The following is a 22,512-nucleotide window of genomic DNA, read 5'->3' as shown; positions in this document are numbered from 1 at the left end:
CCTGAAGGAACTAGCAAAACAACAGCAAAACACCTTCAAAACAACACAAAATAAGAAAGGAAGGAAAGGAGGAGGGAAAGGTGGGAGGGAGAGGGAGGAAGGAAAGAGCAGCTATGCTGGCATACTGGAATATTTAACACAAATTGGGCATTAACTAGGACCAGAATACCCACCTTCCAAAACAAACCAAAATTGAAATATCCTGTCACCATTCACCAGCTTTGCACATGATACTTAAGGCCATGTTACACACAGAAATAGAATAATAGTCATCATAAGGACACAGAGTGAAGGCACAACATCCACTCAAAGTACAAAGGCAATCCAAAACAAATAATGTGAATATTTATGGGAAAGTAGCAGGATCAAGTTGATATTTATCAGTAATAACTTTGAAGGTATGCTCACGTCGGCAGCACGTATACTAAGAACTGGAACTCTGAAGGGAAGTGGATCTCATGATCCAATACAAAGACACAGACTGGCTAAATGGATTAAACAGTAGGCCAGCATGGTGGTGTAGCTCATCAGTTCTCTGCCTGTAATGTCAGCATTCCATGTGGGTACCTGTTTGAGTCCTGCCTGTTCCACTTCCAACCCAGCTCCCATCTAATGACCAGGCAAAGCATCTGAGGATGGCCCGAGGCCTTGGACTGCTGAAACCGTGTGAAAGACCCAGAAAAATCTGACACTCACTTTCAGACCAGTTCAACTCTAACTGCAGTCATTTTTTGAGTGAATCAGTAGATGAAAGAACTTTCTTTATTCTCTCTCACTCTAACTTTGATTTTCAGGTAAAAATAAAATAAATATATATATATGCGCAATTCGAGCCAGTGACATGATATGGAAGGCTAATCTTGTGCTTATGGAGCAGGCATTTCATGTCCACACCAGATTGAGTCCCAACAGCTCCTCTTCTGAGCCAGTTCCCTGGTAAGAGCCTGGCAAAGCAGTGGAGGATGGCTCAGTTCCTGGGGCCCCTACACCAATGTAGGAAACCCAAGAGACTCCTGGTAGTCAGTTTCAGATAGGCTCAGCTCTGATGGCTATAGCCATTTGGTGAGTGAACCACAAGATGAAAGATCTCTCCCCTCCCACAATCTCTGTAACTCTGGCATTCAAATAAAAATTATAAATAAACCATAAAAAGACAATCAAACAAAAAAAAGACAATTGTGCCAGCATCATGGCATAATATGCTAAACATATCTCTACAGTGGTGACATCCCATATGGTGCCAACTGCGTCCCAGCTGCTCCACTTCTGATCCAGCTCCCAGCTTATGGCCTGGGAAATGAGCAGGGCATCGCTCAAGGCCTTGGGTCCCTATACCCACATGGATGATCCAGAAGAGGCTCCTGGCTCTTGGTTTTGGCTCAGCTGAGCTCCAGCCATTGTGGCCATTTAGGGAGTAAACCAGAAAATGGCTGTTAGTCTTTCTCACTGTCTCTCTCTCTTCTGGGCAACTTAGCTTTTCAAAAAAAAATTAAATTAATATTGTTTTACAAACATAAGATTCATCAGTTTTCTGCTACAAAAAACATGTCACCCAAAACAAGATACATACAATAGAAGTATGTCCACATGTCTGCTCTTACCATTATTCAATTTAGTGCTTGAAGTTTTATCCAGGGCCATTAGGCATGAAAAAGAAATCAAAGGATACAAATTGAAAAGGAATTTGTAGATGACATGACCCTATTCATAGGAGAACATCAGGGCTCCACTAACAGATTTTTCGAATTCATAAAAGAGTAAAGTTGCAGGATATAAAATCAGCACATGAAAATTGATAGCCATTGTATACAAAAAGTCATTGCTAAGGAAAATCTGTGAGATTAGCACCAATTGCTACAAAATTTTTTTTAAATCACTAGGAAGAAATTTAAACAAGAATGTGAGAGATCTGAACAATGAGAATTACAAAATATTACAAAAAGAAATGAAAGAAACAAGAAAATGGAAAAGTCGTTCACATTCAAGGATTGGAAGGATTAATATCAAAATGTCCACATAACTCAAAACAATTTACAAATTAAATAAGATCCCAATCAAAACACCAAGGATATTCTCTTCAGATTAAACAAGCAAACACACACACACACACACACACACAGCAACAAAGACCCTGCTAAAACTCTTATGGAAACATAAGAAATGCTCAGTAGCTTAAGCTACTAGACAGCATCTATCATCCAGTCTGTGCTCCCCATTACCCAGAAAAAGAAAAGCAAAATGAAGGAAGAATAATGGCAAACAGACACATGAAACATGCTCAGGCTCACTTAAAGGGACATGTAATAGCTGTGTGATGGAGACGGTCATATCTAGTCACATGTTATTTAACTCCATGGCATTGTAAATTTCTATTTTTCTTCCTATTGTTGATTTTGTATTGTGACTTTTCATTTAAGGGGATGCACAGTAACTATGAAATGGAGATTAACATTTCCAGATGTGAGGATACAATGTAGTATGCATTTCTACTTCCAGAAAAAGGTGGACAGTTTACTATATCTTGACAGTAGGATGCTGGACTCTCTAACATTGTCCATGCCCACAAGGATGGACGTATGACTGTGTATGAAGAACTATACTTTAGTAATGATATAGAAGAACTAGGTGTGTGTGTGGTCGGGGGGACCTGGGGAGGGGTTAAGGGAAATCCCAGGAGCCTATGGAACTATATCATCAAATGATAAAAAATACAAAAAGACTCAAGGAGTGAGGGAGGGAGCCACTGTAGCTCAGGAAGCGATGTGGTTAAGGGGGGCAGTGATGTGGGGAAGGAGAGGCACAGGGAAGTCTGGAGACACTGGGGGGCTTGAACTGCAGGTGGAGATGAGCCCACCCAAGTCTACTAAAATCTTGACCACATCTTCAAATGGCTGGCACAAAAACGGCCCAGCCATTTCCTCACTGGTTTAAAGTCCGTGGATTAAAAAAAAAAAAGGCCGTGGAAAGACTTCCGTGCAGATTCCTACCAGACAAGAGGCATGGGGAATGCTGAAATCCCAGACCCTTCCTCAAACCTTAGGTGTCTCTCTTCTTTGAAGAGCCTCTTTTTTTTTTTCTACCTAGGTAAATATCTTCTTTTGTTTTTTAAATAATCTTAGTTGATTAGGGTACAAAGAGTCAAGGGCTACAGGGTGAAAGTGGGTAATATAATTGTTTCCACACTATTATAATCATTTTGCCCTGTATCTGGGGTTAGGGGAGTAACAAAGGGAAAAGCCCCACCCAACCTCCCATCCATCCCCAATCCCCAACATGAGGCGCGCTACAAGGGTCCTGCTCAAACAGTTATCAGTTCTGGATTGCTGCCAATCTCACCGTCCCAACCGCAATGAGACCTATTCAGAGTCCACTGGCTGACAGTCTGAAGAGCCTCTTAAGGTGCTTTCCACTTCCCTCTTCTTTCCAAGTTCAGCTGATCACTTTGCAAATACAACTTCTCTGTACCTGAGTCCCCGCTTTTTATTTCTACATTAAACTAACGAAAAATCCAACAGATTTTTCAGATAAAGCAGTTGTGGACCAGGGACGACTAGGTGTCAACTAGCACTCCCAGGCAGGATCGGGACTCAGGCTGCGCCACACCCTGCCTCCGCTCCCAAGCTCACTCCCCAGGGATGGTGTGGGGTGGGTCCCAGAAGAATCCCAGCTCCCCTGTTCCCTGTTTCGGTGGGAAGGGGGCCTTTGGCCAGCCTTGGGTCGGGGTGGGGTGCTAAGCAGCCTTTGGAAAGCCCCACCATGAGAGGAGGCTCCCCGTCCCTGCGTTCTCACTCTGGCCCTGTGCCGGTGCTCCGAAGTACTCACCGGCCCCTAGCGACTGAACCACGGCCCGCAACAGCAGAACGGCCAGCAAGTGAGGCAAGTAGGGAGTCAGCTCCATCCGACCTGTGTCCTGAGTGTGGCCAGCTGCGCACTCCAGGGCTGACAGGATTCCAACAGACTGGCTCTGCAGGCCCTCCGTACTGTCACAATCTCAGAATCCGCCGGCGCTTTTATGCAAAGGGACGGGGGGGGGATTGACTCATCAGCTGAGGATACCGCCCCGCCCCGTGCTTCCTGTGGAGATCTACTGCCACATGGCCACCTGCCAATATTTCCTTAAGCTTGTGCTTCACCAACACACTTATTTGAACTTTTCTTTCTCTTTTTTTCTTCTGACTCATCCTGGTCCCCTGTGTGGGATCTCGGGGAGAACTCCGCCCCCCAGCTCCGCCCGGGCTCTCTGTGCTCCCCATGCCAATGGAGCACCAGGGACTGCTGGCATCTGAGGAGTGCTGCAGCCACGCTTCTGCCGCGGGAAAAGCCACAGTTCTCCCATCACCTCCCCAGAAATGGCTTTGGTCAGCCTGTTGCTCTTACTCTGAAAGCCATGGCAGTTGAAGAACCTAGGCATTTTCTGCCTTTTGTGATTCTGACTTAAAGGCTTGGCTGGGAGCTGTGTGAACTCCAGGCCTGATAGTCTACGTGACACCCCGCACGACACCTGGCAGGTTGCGTAGGCAGACCACTCCTCATGGATTTGTACTTTTTGAAAGTTGCTTGTTTCAAACCCACCAATAGAAGCCTGCTAAATCATAACTGTATAATTAATAGCCTGAAATGTATAAGAACTGGGGGGGCTTGGGCTCTCTCTCGGTTCTGGCTCCTGCTTCTTTTTCTCCTCCCTGTGGATCCTAGCAGCCTCGGCTCGGCTGCCCCTCCCCCGCCCAGCCATGCTGGGTTGGGGGAGGTGGCTGGGATACCTAGGCTAACCTGAATAAACCACCTTCATGCCTTAGCACCGATTCAGACTTGATGATTATCTGGGGATTTCAAAAATCCGGCACAACAGCAGTAACTCTCTCCAACTTTCTCTCCCTCTCTCTCTCAATAGCCACCTCCCCAACCCTGCTGCCTGACTTCAGCAACACCACAAACCACAAACGCGCCCTGGAACAAGGGTGGCAGCGTGTGCTCCCGAGCACTTCAGGGAGGCAACAGGCTGCGATGTACAGAGACAAGCCCAGGCAGAGCCTCTGAGGGGCTGCTTGTGACTCCTGAAGGGCACGCACTGCGCACTGCCAGGCCCCCAACTCTCTCTGCAGCTAAGGCTCCCAGGGAAGATGACACCATCCACCAAGGCAGTACAACAGAGCTGAGCCGGTACTGCCCAGCCCAGCCAGCAGCCTCTCCAGCAGCTGCACAGCTCAAGCCACTGCACACCTCTATTTATTATTATATCAAATTATATTATAAATTAATAATACTTTTTCTACCAGGGGTGCAAATTGCGAGGCACATGCTAAAGGATACACAGCAAATTAAAGTCAGAACTATATTGAGTGGTTCAAATATCACTCGGAAGATTAATGAGATCACACCATTTTTTTTTTAACCAAACTATTAACCAGCTTCTTTTGCGGGCTCTGAGCCTCTCCACATTTCCCATTCCCTGCTTCCCCCACCACCGTGAGACACTCGCCTAGAGAACACTGAGCCCAAACTCAGCTCCAAGAAGCCATGGAGGGGAACACTGCTACTTCTCTTTTATATACAACAAAAAGGAGAAATGTGAGGAGTGGCTCCAATATTGCTGTGGAGATTAGTGAGACTCGCCATTTTTCCACCAGGAGTCACCTGGGATTGCCCACCAATCTGTTGTAACTTCAGGGTGCCATACCTGACAATGCCACCCACCAATCCCCAGCTGCCCCTCCCACCTAATCCCTGCCCACCTGCCAACCCCCTGCAGCTCCAACAATGCCATCCAGCAGGCCCTCCCTGCCACAGCACAGGCACACTCCACTGAGGTCTCTCCCCCTTGGTGTGGTACCTCTTTCCCCCATCCTCCTTTGCCATCCTCTTTCCCCCACGCCCATCCAATCCCTTGCAGCACTTCCTGCCAAAATGGCAGATGTTCCCCTTCCCTCTCCCTCCTTCTGCCTTGGCTCCCTTCCCTATCCTGCTGGAATAAAAGATCTCCTAGGTAACTAGGTCTGGTATTTTGGCTTACTGCAGCAAACTTACCCTGAAAAGAGGACTTGACTGTGGGAAATTAGCAACACATAAGAACCAACAAAAACCAAGACAAAAAAGCACAAGAAATTGGACTTTTCTCAACTCCTCTGAGGATTATAGAAGTGGGGTCATCAAAAGGTTCGCCCTACAAGTCCACAAGAAAATTCTGGGGGCAGGGGGTGCCCAGGAATCTCACCCCTCCGATGCCCAGCCAGAAACTGAAGGCAGCTGAGCTACAAACCCTCTCAGTGGGAAATCCGCCTGGGCCCCTTGGAGTCACCCTCTGCCACAGACCCTCAGTTCCTCCCCAGATTTCATCAGGACACACACACCCAGGGCTTTGCTCCCAGAATGGAGACAGGGGACCGCAAAGAGTGAAGAGATCTTAGGGAATCACCATAGGCTCACTTCAGACACACCAGAGCCTCTGCATTTCCAGTCTAAATTCCTGACCTAACTGAGGTGCAGTCTCTGGAACTTTGTCAGAGAAATCACTTCCCAGACCTCTAGTAGGGTCTCTAGAGCTGCTTTGGGGTGCTTGAGTGTGTCCTTGGAGCCTCAGCCCATTACTTTCAGCTCTAGGCAGGTTCCCAGACTATTAGCAGGGTCCCTGGAAACTTCCTTGAGGTGCCCCCACTACCTAGCTTTGGGCAGATTGCCCAATCCCACAGTTGACCTTTCTAATTTCCCAAGAGACAAAGTTAGGTCATCCTACACAGCCTGCATGAGGTCCTTCAGCAAAGCCGTTTTAATCCTTTTCCTGCTCAGCATCACAGGCCTAGTCAACTGTGGGGATTCCCCTGTCCAGGATCACAGGACCCCTAAGGGTTTGCATGCTTGTGTTGACATGTAGTCCCCACCCTGCAGGTGCTTGTCCTTGGAGAATGCAGGTGGCTTGCCAGGCACCTGGGTGACTTGGCTGGAGTGCCTGGGCAGTGGCTTCAGACTCTCTCTCCCTCTTCCCCTCTCCCTTTCCCCCTCTTCGTCCCCACACCCTGCCCACTCTGCCTCTCCCCATTCCTCTCTATGTATGTGTGGTTGTGTGTGTGTGTATCACACTGTGGACAGAAGGAAAGGAGGAAGAGAGAGGGAAAGAGGGTGGGAGGAGGGATGGACAGAAGGAAGAAACAGAGAGCTGGGCAGGCAGGAAGGCTGAGGCCAGGCATGGCACGGTGAGACAGGCAAGCAAGCACCCCTGGTTACCTGCTCCTTGTTCAAACCCCACTCCTCGGCACAGGCTTACCTAGAGCTGAACCTGGTGCCTTCCCACTCTGCCTTTTTTCACATATTTTAAAAATTTCATCTTATTTTAAACATTGTTTACATTGTTGAGAGGGATGCATGCCCATATTGGCATCTGATTAGGGTGGGGATGGTCAAGGTATGGAGGAAGCTGGGTGCAGTGAATGCATCACTTTTTTTTTTTTCTCTTCTTTTTTAACTCCTGTGTCCATTGGGTCGAAAGAGGAGAGAGGTCCTCATTGCTGTCAAACTACATCAGCACCTGAGGATGGGGGACGGTCATTTGATAATGCCTTAGAGTCCCCAATGTGGAGAGGAATGTTCAGCAGGTGCTACTGCCTTGTTCAGCCTAGCCCATCTCCTGCCTTGGCCCTCATGCTCAGTGGGAGCTGCGGCCTAGCAGGGCATGCCCACAGTTCCCCTAACAGGCCTGTTTCCAGCACCAGATCTTGCACAGGCCAGCTGCTGCTTCAACCCAGCCTGGATGGCTCACCTTCAGTCTCCAGCTCTCACTGGTTGGTGGAGTAGCCTACTTAAGCTAGGTGTGGACCACACCCTATCCTGGCTCTCATATGTACCAGTGGGACCTGCAGCCTGGCCTGCCCTCAGACCAAGCCCACAGGCCTGTCCTGCCCCTAGCCCCACCTCTCACAAGCACCAGCGGGATCTGTGGCCTATCAGGGGAGTTCCCCAAGTTCCCACACCAGGCCTCTCCCAGCCTCAGATCTCAAGTGTGCCAACAGCTGCCACAGCCCTGCTGGGCATGGTCTCTCCTCAGTCCCAACAAACTGGTGCTTTAGCCTGGCCCAGCCCAGTCTCCTCCATGGACTGGATCCTGCAAGTGTTGGTGAGCTCCATGGTCTAGCCTGGCTCAGGCAGCCACCACCCCGACTCTGGCATAAACCCACAGGGCTACAGTCCCACAGAAGTGAGCCCACAAATCCCCTACATAATCTTGCGCCAGGTTTGGTTCTCTTTTATTCCAGTAGGTGCTGCAGCGATGCTTGATCCTGCTCATACCCTGTTACAATACTCACAGAGTGGTACTGGGGCCTAGCCCAGCCAGGCATGCCCTCACAGAGACTGCTTCCACATGCAAAACCATGCAGCAGGAATGGTCTCCCACATGCGCAGGTGCCCAACTCAGAAATGACTTCCGGTTTCTTCTAAACCACCCCATTTCAGCCCCCTCACCTACCTGTGAGTGCAACATCTGGTCTGTAGAAGCCCCTAGAACTCACTCTTTACTTATCACACATGCCCTCGGCAGCCCCCACTCAAATAGCTTCCTGTCCTTCTTCCCACAGGCAATTTGCAACCCCGTGCTGGGTGGGTAGCATGTCCAGGGCCAGCATTTCCTACCTTCCCCACACATCTTTAAAAAATACAGCAGGCAGAAAGAATCAAGATGGCAGAACAGCGTAAGGACATGTCTAAACAAATGAAGAAACATTAGCCAGTGTAAAGCAGAGAGAGCACATTAGAAATAGGAGAGGACAGAACTGCAGCAGAGGGGCACCTGGAGACTGACAGACACGGGAAAGCACAGACACGATGGTGTGGTGTTACAGTGAACGATAACCTAGCAGCATCCACCAAGCAGCGATCTGAACTGCACCAGCAACCAGGTGGGAAGGGATGTTCACCAGGAGCTCAGGAGGTGAACCCAGACAAAGAACTGCCCATCCTGCTGGTCTATTTGATCTGACCAGGAGCAAAGACAGGGCAGCAGGTCCCAGACAGGCAGTGTAGGCAAATTTCATGGCAAATTTCATAGCTCAGTCTGCCTGATAGAGCCAAATTGGGTGCCATTTTGTGTAGGAAGACAAAGGCCATGGGGAAGGACTATGCGTGCACTGAGCTGGGAGTGAATTCATTTCTGGCTCAGTAAACTACAACAGCATGGCATCCTACAGATTCCACCCAAGATAGGTTCGAGTAGCCCTCAGACCTGATGGACAAAAAATCAAGAACTCTAGTAGTGGCACATCAGGCACCATTTTGTACAGTGTGGCAAAAGCTTTAAGATTACAGGGACAACAGTGAGCTGTGCATGCGCTGAGCTGGGAGCAAACTCACAGAGCTCAATGCATTGCATTGGTCCCACATTGAAAAATAATACTAACTTTGGTATTGTACTGGTTAAAATAGGTCTGTGTGGCCCCCAGACCTAATGGCCAAAAGGCTATAGCAAGATCAGCACCACCAACAACCTACCTATATTGGACTCCTGGTGGCGACCTAATCTTAGGAACTGTTCCAACGGGAAGTGCGAGAAAAGTTGTACAGACAACAGAGTAGCCTCAGCCTGGTATCACAGGAGGTAGAGAGTGGTGAACCAGGAGCTGGGGATATGAAGACCATGGTAGAAGTCAAACAAAAGAACACAGACCTGGAACTTGCTGGAGGGAGTAGCACAAGTGACTAAAAACAAACAGCTGTGTATCAACCACGATAAGTAAAACTGAATTGTAGACTTGTGGGTGACACAGCTTAGAAACATACCACAAAGAGAAGACTCTGCTAACCAGAAGTACAAGGACCAAGAGCAAAAGAAGAGTCCGAGGGACAATGAATATTACTGAAGACTCCCCTGCAAAGGAGCAAAAGCCTAGGTCAACCTCAGAGCTAACTGAGGAAGACACAGAAAAAATCGGGGACACAGAAATCAACACTTATAAAAGCTTCTTATCAACATCAAAAAAGCATGTAAATAGGAGTTTAAGGAATTTGAGGAATATGTCATATAGGAAATGAATCAAAAGAAAGCTAATATATCAGAAATAAAGAATACAGTGGAGCAAATTAAAAGTACAGTGGAGAGTCTCCAAAATAGAATGAAGGAAGCAGAAGAATCTCAGAATTGGAAGATACTTCCTGTCATCAGGGGGAAAATAAACAGAAAGCTGGAAGCAGAGCTGGAGCAGGCCGAAAAAACTATTCACGAATTGAAAGGCACTATTAAAAGGCCAAATATAAGAGTTATGGGAGGCACAGAAGGTGCAGAAGAGAAGCTAGATTTAAAAATGCAGTTAATGGGCCCAGCGTAATAGCCTAGTGGTTAAAGTCCTCACCTTGAACACACCGGGATCCCATATGGGCACCAGTTCTTATCTCGGCAGCCCTGCTTCCCATCCAGCTCCCTGCCTGTGGCCTGCAAATGCAGTAGAGGACGGCCCAAAGCTTCGGGACCCTGCACCTGCTTGGCAGATCCAGAAGAAACTCCTGTCTCCTAGTTTCACATTGGAGCGGCCACTTGGGGAATGACCCATCAGTCAGAAGATCTTTCTATCTGTCTTTCCTCCTCTCTGTATATTTTCCTTTCCAATAAAAATAAATAGTAAAATCTTTTTTTTTTAAGTATTTAATGAAATAATAAGGGAAAAGTTCTTAATCTAGAGAAAGAATTGGGAAACAACATCCAGGAGGGGCACAGAACTCCCAACAGGCTTGATCAAAAGCAGTCTTCACCAAGACACATGATCATCAAGTTCTCTTCAATCGAACATAAGCAAAAGATCCTTGATGTGCAAGTGAAAAAAAAAATCAATTCACATATAAAGGAATGCCAGTTAAATTTACAGAAGACCTCTCACAGGAAACTCTACAGGACAGAAGAGAATGGAGTGTCATTCCAGATTCTAAAAGAAAAAAAATTGTCAGCCCAGGATAACATATCCAACAAAGCTTTCCTTTGTGTTTGAAAATGAAATAAAATTCTTCCACAATAAACAAAAGTTAAAAGAATATGCCTCTTATAAACCTGCCCTACAAATGATAATTAAAGATGTTCTCTTGACAGAGAAGAGGATTAGCACCGACCCAAACCAAAGGCAAAATGTGAAGAACACCTCAGTAACATAACAACAAGACTAAATCAATGAACAACCCATTGCTAAAATGACAAGACCAGGGCATGGTGCAATAGCGTAGCGACTAAAGCCCTTGCCTTGAATGCCTGGCACGCCCGGGATCCCATATGGGTGCCGGTTCTAATCACAGCAGCCACGCTTCCCACCCAGCATCCTGCCTGTGGCCTGGGAAAGCAGTGGAGGGTGGCCCAAAGCCTTGGGACCCTGCACCCACGTGTGGGAGACCCAGCAGAAGCTCCTGGCTCCAGGCTCCTGGCTCCTGGCTTTGGATTGGCAGAGCTCCAGCCATTGCACTCACTTGGGGAGTGAACCATCAGATGGAAGATCTTCCTCTCTGTCTCTCCTCCTCTCTGTATATCTGTCTTTCCAACAAAAATTAATAAATCTTTTTTTAAAAATGACAGGACCAAATTACCACCCATTCATATTAATCCTGACCGTAAATGACTTAGGCTATCAATCAAATGTCATACACAAGTAGACTGGATTAAACAAATCAAAACCCATCTATTTGTTGTCTATAAGAGACATATCTCACCCACAAAGATCAGTGGAAACTACATCTCACGGATTTTGATTTTTTTTTTTACTTTCATCTCTTTAAAACACTTTCTTACTCATTAAATTCTTCAATGACTCATAGATCATACAGTAGCATCATGTTCTTCAAGAAGGTTCTTGATTTGCTTTCTAATTTCTTCAGTGACACATTAGTCATTCAGTAACATGTTATTTAACTTCATGGAGTTGCAAATTTCTCTTCTTCTTCCTGTTGTTGGTTACGTTTTGTGACTTTTCATTTAACGGGATGTATAGTAACTGTGTAATGGAGACCATCAGATCAACATATGGGGATACAATGCACTATGCATCTCTACTTCCAGATCAGTGATGGACTCCCAATGGAACTGTTCACTATACCTTGACAATAGAATTCTGGACTCTCTGCCATTGTCCATGCCCACAATGATGGACTTATGACTTTATGAAGAAAAATACCACAGCAATAATACAGGGGAACTCAGTGTCGGGGGGAGAAGATTTGGGGGAAGGAAGAGGGAAATCCCAGGACCTATAGAACTGTATCATAAAATAATATTAAAGAAGTAAAAACTAACTGAATAAAAGCTTTTGCAATCCATTTCTCAACCAGAAGTTGATCTTAACAAAAAAGTCTTACGGGAATGCAGCAATGACTAAGTCAAAGAAACTGCTTCTTTCAAGCAATCTGGCAGTAATTATTTTTTAAGATTTATTGATTGTTATACCAAAGTCACACATACAGAGAGGAAGAGGAAAGGAAAGACAGAGAGTAAGATTTTTGGTCTGATGATGCACTTTCAAGTGACTGTAACAGCTCGAACAGAACGGATCCAAAGCCAGGAGCCAAGAACTTCCTCCAGGTCTCCCACACAGGTACAGGAATACAAAGCTTTGGGCCAGCCTCGACTGCTTTCCCAGGCCACAAGCAGGGAGCAGGATGGGAAGCATGGATGCCGGATTAGAATTGGAGCCCATAAGGAATCCCAGCAGCGCTTAAAGGTGAGGACTTTAGCCACTAGGCCACTGTGCCGGGCCTTGGCAGTAATTGTGACAGTAAAAAGGAGAGAAAGTTACAGAGGAAAAAGCATGGTTTATTCCGTCCTGCACGTATGAAAGAACTATGTAAATTCAGTATAAGTTCACTCAGATACTTGAGTTGTACTTGTTTTCAGGGTTTGTACACAAGTTTAAATATATTTATTTACAACTATGATTACAGGAACTGGCGTTGTGGTACGGGAAGTTGAACTACTGCTTGTGACAGTGGCCTCCTGTGCTGGAGTTCTGGTTCAAGTCCAAGGTCTGTGGTGTCTGACCCCACTCCCTCAGATACACTTGGGAAGGTAGAGGATGATGTCTTCAGTGCGTGATTCCAGCCACCTGTGTGGAGACCCAAATGAAGTTCTAGGCTCCTGGCTTCAGCTTGGCTCACACCAGTATGTTATGGCCTTTCCCAAGTGAAACAGTGGATGGAAGCTTGTTGCATGCCAGCAGGCAACATTCCTGCAAGAGACCAGGCTGAAGCACAAGAGCTGATGGACCTACAAGATGTAAGAGAAATCGTGAGGGGCAGGCGATTCCACACACTCTCAAGGGATGAATGAGCAGGACGCTCCCTGACATCGGCTTTTAGAAGTTTCTTCTTTTGTTTAAATTTGATTCATCAAGGCTTTAATGAAATATATAATCACCCCAAGGGATGTGTTTGGCCCTGAGAGGAAAGGAGGCACATGGCAGTTCAGCTTCAGCCTGAGACAGGAGCAGCAACAGAACACCTCCTCCTTTGCCGTGCTTCACTTCGCTGCAGTGGCTGTCACAGTTTTGCTTCATAGCATTTTTCTTAGCAGGTCGGTTACACGAGATCTTCCTGAGTCCACCGCCAGAGGTCACACCAGAGCTTCACATCCAGGAGATCTGTTAGTGCCTTCTGGCTCTGCTAGGCTCCGGGATTCCAGTGAGGATCTCGCACTGGACACCAAACTCACACAGTTCTGCCTGGCAGTTTCCTCGGGCAGGCTGCCCAGGGCATGCCACACCTCTCACCTGGCTTTATTGATGGAGTCAAATGCACCTGGGCTGGGTGCATTGCCGGGTCCCTCAGTACCATGCTTGCAGAGTGCAAACTCTGAGCTTCAGATCATTTTCTGGAAGCCCCTTCAAGCGTTTCGCCTGATTCTGGGTGTTTCTCTCTCTCTCTCTCTTTTTTTAAGGTATTTATTTTTATTGGAAAGGCAGAGAGACAGAAAGGAAGATCTTCCATCGATGGTTCACTCCCCAAATGGCCACAACAGCTGGAGCTGAGCCAATTTGAAGCCAGGAGCCAGGAGCTTCTTCTGGGCATCCCATGTATGCACGGGGTCCCAAGGATTTGGGCTGTCCTTGACTGCTTTCCCGGGCCCTATGCGGAGACCTGGATGGGAAGTGCAGCCACTGGGACACGAATTGGTGCCCACATGGGATTTTGGCATGTTCAAGGCAAGGACTTTAGACTCTAGGCCACCAGGCCAAGCCAAATCCTTGTAATTATTACGACCTGGGGCGAAGGCCGGCGTCAGGTGTTGACGTGATGTGATTTCCCTCAGCGCTCTGAATGTCAAAGTAACAAATTCAATGCAGCGCGGGTAAACGGGAGTAACTATGACTCTCTTAAGGTAGCCTATGCCTTGTCATCTAATTAGTGACGCGCATGAGTGAACGAGAGTCCCACTGTCCCTACCTACTATCCAGCAAAACCACAGCCAAGGGAACCGGCTTGGCGGAATCAGCGGGGAAAGAGGACCCTGTTGAGCTTGACTCTAGTCTGGCACGGTGAAGAGCCATGAGAGGTGTAGAATAAGTGGGAGGCCTCCTGCGCCCTCCCGTTTTCCCGCGAGGGGTTGTGAAACACCACTACTCTTAGCGTTTTTTCACTGAACCAGTGTGGGGGTGGGGGGAAGCAAGCCCCGAGGGGCTCCTGCTTCTGGTGCCAAGTGCCCGGCCATGTGCCAGCCGGGTGCAACCTGCTCCAGGGACAGTGCCAGGTGGGGAGTTTGACTGGGGCGCAGGTGTCCTGAGGCGAGCTCAGGGAGGACAGAAACCTCCCGTAGAGCTGACTGAACTCCTCTAAGTCAGAATCCCGCCAAGGCAGAACTGTACAGCAGCGCCAAAGGGCCTCGGTTGGCCTGGGATAGCAGGTCCCCTGCCGTCCGGCTGGCGGCCACGCCGCGGGTTCTTCTCATGGGCAGCGTGCTATGCACCCACGCCGTGCGTCTGGGGCAAGAGTCTGGTGCAGAGAGCCCTTCCTCCTGGGAAACTGGGTGCGGCCGGAAAGAGGGAACGCCCTCTCGCCTGTCACCCATCGCACATTCCTGGGGAACCTGGCACTAAACCATTTGTAAGCGACCTGCTTCCAGGTCGGGGTTTCACAAGTAGCACAGTGGCTCCCTCGCTGCCATCTATTGAAAAAGAAGACCTAGCTTTGGCAGAGTGCCACCTTTACTTGTAGTAAGAGTGAAAAATGACCATTACTTTTCTGAAAAACAATGTAACAGTATTTACAAAAGTCTAAAATGTCAGTGTAAAATGAATGCTACAGAGTAATTTTTTTGGAAATGATGTGAAAGTTTTCATCAGAGACCTGTGGCCATTGAGAATGCATGCAGGCAGGGATGGGAGGCACTTTACACAGATCAGTTCTTGATTTGATTATGAAAGGTCAATATACTAAGGTCAGGAAAGGTGAATATACTAAATATAGTGGCTAGTGTTGTGGCACAGTGTGTTAAGCCATCCCCTGCAATGCCAGAATCCATATGGAAACCTGCTTGAGAGCCAGTTGCCTCATTTCTGATCCAGTTCCTGCTAATATGCCTCGAAAAGCAGCAGAAAATGGTCCACGTGCTAGGCACTTGCACCCATGTGAGAGACTCAAAAGAAGCTCCAGGCTCCTGGCTTCCGCCTGGCCCAGCCCTGGACGGTGTGCTCAGAGAGTGAACCTGAGGGCAGATGACATTAGGCCTGATGCTGAAGGAGTAGGACCACTTCTCTGGGTGCAGTAAAATAACAGACAAAAGAATGAGAGCAAGTGGCTGCACACAGCTGTGCGGACAAGCAAGCAGAGGGAGGAATGCAGGACCCTGGGCAGAGGGCAGGGCCAGGCTCCTGAGGGAGGGCATGTCTGGCCAGCAGACGCTGCTCACCAGGTAATGATCCTGCAGCTGGGGGCCCGGCAAGGAAAAGAGGGGGCCAGGTGAGAGCGCGAGCCACGTGTAGGAGCTCTCTCAGACTTGTCTGAGTACACCAGCTTTGGCAAACTGGACTTTGAACATGTTCCATATTTTACATAATTAAGAAGACCATTAACACTTCACCAAAACTGATTCCTGGGGCCCAGCAATGGAGCCTAGTGGGCAAAGCCCTCAGTGTATGTGCAAGGATCTGCAGGGGGACAAGCTGTTCCACTTCCCAACCAGCTCCCTGCTTGTGGCCTGGGAAAGCAGTCGAAGATGGCCAAAGCCAGGGACCCTGTACCGGAGTCCAGCTCCAGCCCAGCTGAGACCTCGGGAAGGGAGCGTGGAGTTGGCGATAAAGACACGGACACTGTCACTTCATGCTCTCTCGCAACAGCTCAAGAAGAAGCTCTCCTTTTTATTTACTCAGACACCTCACAAGCTTCTACACAAACAACTAATTGCTCCATTTTTACTTCAACACTAAGGGGGCATGTACACATATTTGCTCATTCCGTCTGCACTTCAGGGCTAAGCAGGTGCGCCTAGAGAGAATTCTGCAAAATACTGTATTCATATTCTTCAAAGCAAGCCATTATTCATTCTTCAACAGTAGCCATGGAGTGACAGCCAGGACTCCAAGACCAAAGCACATGCGATTACCTGCTAATCAATAGTACATTCCTAACACATTTCTATTTCTACAATTTACCCACTATTTAACGGGAAAATAGGTTACATGGGAAAAAAACGTAAAATCCAAGACAGAAGTTACAAATGTTAAATCCCCCTACAACTATAGGCTCTACAACCCCATAAACAATAAAATAATAATGAAAAGCATTTTCTCTAATAAAAGCATCCTTAATTCCTCTGGCTAAAAAGTATAAAAGCGGTTAAAACAGTTACATTTTCTATGCTCCAAAAAAATTGCAAAGACAGGCTAGTCTTTGAGATAACAATAACTATATTTATTGCCATACCAGTTTCAGCTCTCACTCCCATCACTTGCATTAACACTTAGGATATTTTTGGGCCCTTTCCCAGAAGGTGTGCTACATGTCTGGGCCAGATTCTGAGGCAATGCTTAGCACACAATAAGGTGTGCAGAAATGGCATGGGCTTAATTGTGCTCCTGTGTAAATTGTCAAAGGTCCACTAACCAAGACATCAGCAGTGACATTAATTCTCAAGCTCACGTCCAAGGCAAAAACCACCTCACAGGAGCAAACAACAATGCCTCAATGGATTACAGAATTCTTAGTGGGGTGCTTGAGTGTCCATGCAAATGGGGGTGAGACTGCATCAAGGTGGTCAGAGAGACATCCCCTGGGCACTGCTCACCTGGGCCCTGTCAAACAGGGGAGCTGTTCTCTTCACACTTTGGCGTCATCCACACCTACTGCACAGACCCCAGCAACCCTGCACCCACATGGGGGACCTGAGAGAGGCTCTGGGCTCCTGGCTCAGATCTTCCATCCAATGCTTCACTCCCCAAGTGGCCACAATGGCTGGAGCTGAGCCAATCCAAAGCTAGGAACCAGGAGTTTCTTCCAGGTTTCCCATGCAGATGCAGGGTCTCAAAGCTTTGGGCTTTCCTCGACTGCTTTCCCAGGCCACAAGCAGGGAGCTGGGTGGGAAGCAGGGCCACCAGGATTAGATCCCTATATGGGATCCCGGTGGTACATGCAACGCAAGGACTTTAACCACTACACTATTGCACCAGGCCACAGTTGGACTATTGCAAAACACACTCCTATCAGAACTTGCGTATGACTCATTCTCATCTCCTTGCGGTTTTTCTTTTTTATTTTTTTTTAAGATTTATTTTTATTATGTTTTTATCGGAAAGGCGGATATACAGAGAGGAGAGACAGAGAGGAAGATCTTCCATCCGATGATTCACTCCCCAAGTGGGCATAATGGCCGATACTATGCCAATCCAAAGCCAGGAGCATCTTCCGGGTCTCCCACGGGGTTGCAGGTTCCCAAAGCTTTGGGCCGTCCTCGACTGCTTTCCCAGGCCACAAGCAGGGAGCTGGAAGGGAAGTGGGGCTGCAGGGATAGAACCGGCGCCCATATGGGATCCCGGGCGTGCAAGGCGAGGACCTTAACCACTTGCGCCAGTGCGCAGGGCCCTCCTTGTGGTTTTTCAAGGGTATGTTACTAGAAGTGCATAAACAAACTTGACATAAGGAATCCTTGCCTCTCCTCTTGCCTTTTTAAACAAGCTGTGTGTGCATAGGCCTGAGTGTTTACTTTGCTGCCCTCAGCAGTTTTGCACACCCTGAAGCACCCAGGTCAGAACCCCTAGGCCATCCTGAGGATCAGCACTCTTCCTTTTAGTTTTCGCATTAACACTTCCTGAGATGACCACATCACAAAATCTGTTCTCTAGTTATAAAGCACAGACTACCCTCCTCCTTGCCCCTAACCCCCATCGTTACTGTAGCAGAGGTCAAAGTGTTGCCAGAACTAAGCTGGGCAGCAGGGCATGGTGAGGGGACCATTGTGGCCATCCAGGGCCAGGCTGGGTGCTGCCTCCTAGTGGGGAATACAGGAACGTGTAGGAATGAGGACAGTGATAGGGCTTGCAGGACTGGGGCAGAGTTATGACTCACCCCTTACACCAGAGGGCGCTGGGTGTGGCCAGGGGATGCTGCCTAGCTCCTGTCTTGTTGCCACACAGCTTCATGCACGTTAAGCCGTATCCCTGGCTACTTGTCCAAATCCAAGTCAGGGCGGGCCCTGCCACCCACACAACAGACCCTGGTAGAACTCTTGGCAACTGCCCCAGATGTGCTGCTACGGACCTCCTTGGCAGTGAACCAGGCAGGCAAAGATTCCAGAATCTACATCTCCCTCTCCTACCCCTCAGCTCTCCTTCTCTTCCAAATTAAAGCCACTCAATACTTTTGTTAAACCAAACCAGAGTGAGATATGTATTGTAGTAGGAGTGAAACCAGAGCAAGCAGTACTGACCAAGCACAGCCACGGCTAACACTAAGAACGTCAATATAAAATACTCCCCTGTGCCTGTCATTGTGCCAAGAGTCCCTGGAAGGATGAGATTCTGCCAACAGTGTCAGTGCTGAGTTTAAGGCCAAAGAGAGCAGAGGCCAGTGACCCATGAGTGTGCTGACAAGGTCCTCAGAGCCCGCCTAGCCCAATGTTTTGATTGCAAACTGTGCATCTATTAAGAGGAAGAATTTAGAATGTCCCAATTGTGTAATCCAGTCCATTCCCTTTTAAGGAAATAGATATTCAAGTACAAATGTGTTTATTTTTTTATTTTTTTTTAAAGATTTATTTTTATTATTTTTTTTATTGGAAAGGCAGATATACAGAGAGGAGAGACAGAGAGGAAGATCTTCCGTCCGATGATTCACTCCCCGAGTGAGCGCAATGGCCGATACTATGCCGATCCAAAGCCAGGAGCCTCTTCCGGGTCTCCCACGCGGGTGCAGGTTCCCAAAGCTTTGGGCCGTCCTCTGCTGCTTTCCCAGGCCACAGGCAGGGAGCTGGAAGGGAAGTGGGGCTGCAGGGATTAGAACCGGCGCCCATATGGGATCCCGGGCGTGCAAGGCGAGGACCTTTAACCACTTGTGCCACTGCGCCGGGCCCTACAAATGTGTTTATTGCCATTATCAATCTAGACTGCATCTATATCCTGACCAATTAGGTTATGAAAAACAATCATTTCAAAATGTACATAGGCCTGAAAAACTACAATGCTCAGGGGGTTGTGTTGTGGCTTAGCAAGTTGTGGCCCTTCAGATTACACTGCTGCCTGCAACACTGGCATGTGCCGTGGGCCTCAGTGCGAGCCCCAGCTCCTCAGTTTCCAATGCAGCTCCTTGACAGTGTGCTTGGGAAATCAATGGGAGACAGTCCAAGTCCCTGAGCCCCTGCCACCCTGGGGGGAGACCTGGCTAGGGGCCCATGCTCATGGCTTCTGCCCAACCCAGCCCTGATCATGCCCTCGTGGACGTGTGGGTAGTGGGCCAGAAGATGGAGGACATCTGTCTTTCAAACCAAAAAACATATCTTTAAAATAAACATACACTGTTCAGTGGAAAAGTTATGCCACAAAATATACACACCATGCAATCTTATTATGATTTTTTAATTAATTTATTTATTTGGAGGAACAACACAGAGAGAGGGGACAGAGAGAGAGAGCTTGTGTCAGGAATTCTTTGCAGTTCAGTTGCCTAGGTATTAAATAGCAGGCCGGGGCAAATGGCAGTGGGTGTGAGGCCTCTTAGCCTTCTCAAGGTTAAACATTCTTTCTTCACAAGGTTGCCCTTGACAATCTTACCATATGCATGAGAACCCCTAAGCTCTGAGTGGGACAGCCTGAGAATGGTGCTGATAAACAGGAGAACGTGTGTTGCGGCCAGAATGTCAAGGAGCCTTTTAATGTCAACTGTGTGGCTAATCAGGAGATAGGCGGAAGTTGACCACCTGAACAGTTAGGATAAATTATGTTATTATGTTTCTGTGATCTTTACATGCTCTTTCTTCTATAAAATCCTCAATCTTTTAATGATGTATTGGAAGAACAGAGCTAGTGGTGCAAGCCTTCTGCAGGTTTGGGGTTTACCCAGATGCCAACTGCGCCCAAATAGCAGGGCCATGAGTGCCAGCGAGGAGGACTATGAAAACACTCAGAATCAGGTGAAACGCTTGAAGGAGCTTCCAGGAAATGATCTGAAGCTCAGAGTTTGCACTCTGCAAACATGGTACTGAAGGACCTAGCAATGTACCCAGCCCAGGTGCGTTTCACTCCATCAATAAAGCCAGGTGGGATGTGTGGCATGCCCTGGGCAGCCTGCCGGAGGAAACTGCCAGGAAGAACTATGTGAGTTGGGTGTCCAGTGCGAGGTCCTCACTGGAATCCCGGAGCCTAGCAGAGCCAGAAGGCACTAACAGATCTCCTGGATGTGAAGCTCTGGTGTGACCTCCGGGGCTGGACTCAGGAAGATCACGTGTAACTGGCCTGCTAAGAAAAAATGCTATGGGACAATCAAGATGGCGGAATAGGGTAAGGACACGTTTAAACAGACGGAGAAGCATTTAACCAGAATGAAGCAGAGAGGACATATTTTAGGAAATACAAAAGGACAGAACAACAGCAGAGGGGTACCTGGAGACTGACAGATACAGGAAAGCAGTGGGCACAGCAGTGTGGTGTTGCAGTGAATGATATTCCAGCACAGCGATCTAAACTCCACCAGCAGCCGGAACTCCACCAGCAACCAGGTGGGAAGGGACTTTGACTGGGAGCTTGGGAGGTGAACCCAGACGGGGAACTGTCTGTCCTGCTGGTCCGTTTGATTTGACCAGGAGCAGAGACAGAGCAGCAGATCCCAGGTGGGCAGTGCGAGAACAGCGAGGATTTCATAGCCCAGTCAGCCCCCTAGAGCTGAATTGTTCACCATTTTGCCTAAGGAGGAAAGGGCAAGGGAAAGGACTGAGCATGCTCTGAGCGGGGAGTGAGTTCATTTCTGACTCGGTGGACTGCAACGATGTGGCATTCTACGGGTTCCATCCAGGGCAGGTCTGGGTAGCCCTCGGATCTGACAGCCAGCAGATCAAGAACTGCTGTGGTAGCACGTCGGGCGCCATTTTGCACACTGTGGTAAAAGCTTTGGGACTGCAGGGGGCAACAGTGAACTGCGCATGTGCTGAGCTCGGGAAAACTCGCTGAGATCCCGCAGGAAAATAATACCGACTGCGGCATCGTACTGGTCAAAACTGGTCCGTGTGGCACCCAGACCTAACATCCAACAGGTTCCGATTAGATTAGCGCCACCAACAACCTAACTAGATAGGACACCTGGTGTCTCTTTAATCCTGGGACCCACTCCAACCGGAAGAGGGAGAAAGGTTGCAGAGACAACAGTGCAGCCTCCGCACGGTATCACAGGAGGTGGAGAGTGGTGAGCCAAGAGCTGGGCTATGGAGACCACGGTGGATATCTGACATAAGAACCCAGACCTGGAACTCGCTGGAGGTTGTGGCACAAGCGGCTGCAAGCAAAAAGTTGTGTACCAACTGCAATAAGTAAAATCACATTGTAGACCTGTGGGTGACACAGCTTGGAAACCTGTCCCAAGGAGAAGACTCTGCTAACCAGAAGTACAATGATCAAGAGCAAAAGAAGAGACAAAGGCACAATGAATATTACTGAGCACTCCCCTGCAAAGGAGCAAAACCCTATGCCAACCTCAGAGTTAACTGAGGAAGACATCGAGAAAATGGGGCACACAGAATCCATAAGACTCATTTTGAAGATTTTGGTCAAAAACGAGAAGTTAATGCAAGACTTCAAAGAATTTAAGGAAGCAGTAAAGGAAATCAAGGCTGGAATATCAGAAATTAAGAACACAGTAGAGCAAATTACAAGTACAGTGGAGAGTCTCCAAAATAGAATGAAGCAAGCAGAAGAAAAAATCTCAGAATTGGCAGATATCTCCTGTCACCAGGGGGAAGCAAACAAAAAGCTGGAAGCAGAGCTGGATCAGGCCAAAAAAAGTATTCAAGAATTGAAAGACATTATTAAGAGGCCAAATATAAGAGTTCTGGGAGTCCCGGAAGGTGCAGAAAGAGAAGCTGAGTTTGCAAAT

At 48.0% G+C, this 22,512-nt stretch overlaps 1 protein-coding gene and 1 long non-coding RNA gene across 2 annotated transcripts in view; one reads left to right on the top strand and one right to left on the bottom strand.

The window, feature by feature from the left end:
• The window catches only part of LOC121146179 (UL16-binding protein 1-like), a 75,057-nt gene that overhangs the window by 2,337 nt on the left and 50,208 nt on the right, over positions 1–22,512 (bottom strand). The window lies entirely within an intron of this gene.
• LOC121146183 lies at positions 9,534–21,900 on the top strand. Its single transcript, XR_005882157.1, has 3 exons — positions 9,534–9,628; positions 20,449–20,453; positions 21,882–21,900. It is a non-coding gene; the product is annotated as an uncharacterized LOC121146183 (long non-coding RNA).

This window comes from Ochotona curzoniae, unplaced genomic scaffold (assembly GCF_017591425.1).
Source record: "Ochotona curzoniae isolate NIBS_2020 unplaced genomic scaffold, NIBS_Ocur_1.0 scaffold_3890, whole genome shotgun sequence".
Classification (NCBI taxonomy): Eukaryota; Metazoa; Chordata; class Mammalia; order Lagomorpha; family Ochotonidae; genus Ochotona; species Ochotona curzoniae.
The sequence above is the reverse complement of the archived record's forward strand: the minus strand, read 5'-3'. Positions and strand labels throughout refer to the sequence as shown.